Below are 2,315 nucleotides of genomic sequence, written 5' to 3' on the forward strand. Positions count from 1 at the left end.
CAACCTTCACACTTACTGAAGTTAAGGTGGAGCTCTACAGAGTTTGGAGTTATCCAGCTGCGTCTGGCTTAGGTCTGGCTGCTGTGCTCAGCTCCTTCCCTCTGCGGACCTGGTCTAGGATTGGGTCTGGGGGTTCCCGGAAGTTGGCAGAAATTCCTACTCAGCGGCAGGTGTGGGGGAGGTACGGCGGTGTGGTGGGGGTGGCCCGAGGGGGTGGGAGAGGGTCCGGCCCATGCTGCGCCTGGGCTGGGATTGGTCCCGCTGGCGCAGGGTAGCAGGAAGCTCTCCACACACTCACCGTACCTGGGCTAGGACTGGGTCTCAATATTATTTTATTTTCTCATTATTAAACATGGCTTTTCCTATGTTCAAGCTGTTATGAAAACCATCTTTCAACTTTGTTATTCACTATATATTTTCTTTTTTAAATGTATTTGGTACAAGCTCAATATGCACCTCAGACTCATAGTGATTCTCCTGTTTTCAGTATCCCCAGTGCTGGTATTACAGGTGTGAGCCACCACGCCCAGTGTCAGTGGGCTGGCCCAGCATGCCCTCGGGTAGAGTCAGCACGGCATGTGGTGCTGGGGATCGAACCCCACTCCTTCAGCTTACCTAAGCAGGCGCTTAGTGCACTGAGCTATCTTATCAGTCACCTTTTTTTTTTTTTTAATAATACAATGTGGTGATTAAAAAAAAAACAGCATTAGAAACGATATAAGATTTCACTAAACAAAGTAATGGGAATTCAAAAGTGGTTGCTTTATTACATGAAGCTGTCTTTTTTTTTTTTTCAGACTTAATTCATTTTATTTTTGGGTAAAAACCCTTTATGTTGTAGCTACTGCTGGAGCTTGAGTCCTCTGGACAGAGACTCTGGTGTAGGCTTTCACAATATGGTCGGTGAATTCCTGATTGGGAGACTTGGTGAGCACAGTCTCCTAGAGGTCAGGGGTCAGATAGCTGGAGGTCCTGGAGATGGCACCAAAGGTGGCCTTAGCAAAGTTGCCCAAAGTAGCGGCGCAGCCCCTAGCAGAGGTGGAGCAGTCAGCAATACCAGCCATCAGCAGCAGCTTCTTGGGCACAGGGGCTGAGACAATGCCAGTGCCCCTGGGGGCAGGGATCAGACGCACCAACACAGAGCCACAGCGGCCTGTCACCTTGCCAGGAACAGCGTGGGGCTTGCCGATCTTGTTCCCCCAGTAGCCTCTCCTGACAGGGACAATGGAGAGCTTGGCCAGGATAATGGCCCCCGAATGGCAGTGGCTACTTCCTTGGAACACTTTACACCCAGGCCCACATGACTGTTGTAGTCCCCAGTGGCAACAGATGCCTTGAACCTGGTCTGCTGGCCAGCACGAGTTTGCTTCTGCACAGGTATGATAATCAGAACTTCATCCTTGAGGGATGTGCCCAGGAAAAAGTCAATAATCTCGAACTCCTTGAAGGTAAGGAAGAAAGGTAAATTTCCTCCAGGGACTTGATCTTCATGTCTTTGACCAGACGGCCCAGCTTGGTGACAGGAATCCACTCTTTGTCCTCGGCCTTACTGCCGAGAGCCCCGCGGCCTCGCCCCGGCCCCAGCCTCTGCAGCGCCCGCGACCTCGAGGGCCACTGCCGAAGCCTCGGTGGAAGCCGCCGCGGCCTCCCGTGCCTGGGCCTGCCTCCCACTGCACCAGCGTCACCCGCCATTTGGTGTTTCCCAGAAAAAGAAGCACGATGCTGTCTGAGTCAGTTGCTCACATTACCAGATAGAAGCATGTAAGACTCATTTAAAGAAAAACAGAGAAAAAGACAAACAAAACAATAACAAAGAAGTTATAAGAAATTCAAAAAAGGAGGGGCCGGGGAGATGGCTCAGGGGAATAAGCGCTTCCCTGGCAGGCGCAAGGACCTGAGTTCAATCCCTGGTTCTGAAAAAAAAAAAAAGAAATTCAAAAAAGGAAAGAAAAAATCAAAGTAAAAAAATTTATGTATTAACTGCTTCTTTCAAAATGCCAGCAGAGCCTGTTTAGGCAGGGCCAGGGACCTGGCCTGGATCCCGGCACCACATACCGCCTGGCCCTGCCCCTGGAGGCGCTGGGCCAGCCACTGCCACCCGGTGTGGTGGTGCACAACGGGAGTCCAGCATTGGGAGGCTGAAAACAGGACAATCACTAGGACTGCAAGCTGTGTAGTGAGACCTTGTACCAAATTCATGGGAAAAAAAAGACCAGCAGAAATTGACAACACAATTATCCAAACCATTTTGCATATATATCTAAACACATCTTTGCCCCTTCTTTCTTTTGTCTTTTCCTTACCCCAGTTTTTCC

At 50.2% G+C, this 2,315-nt stretch overlaps 1 pseudogene; it reads right to left on the reverse strand.

Annotated features, from left to right (window-relative positions):
- Positions 1-1,692, reverse strand: part of LOC101579851 — a 34,967-nt pseudogene extending 33,275 nt beyond the window's left edge.
- Between the last annotated feature and the right edge of the window lie 623 nt (positions 1,693-2,315).

This window comes from Octodon degus, unplaced genomic scaffold (assembly GCF_000260255.1).
Source record: "Octodon degus isolate 3935 unplaced genomic scaffold, OctDeg1.0 scaffold00066, whole genome shotgun sequence".
NCBI classification, from domain to species: Eukaryota; Metazoa; Chordata; class Mammalia; order Rodentia; family Octodontidae; genus Octodon; species Octodon degus.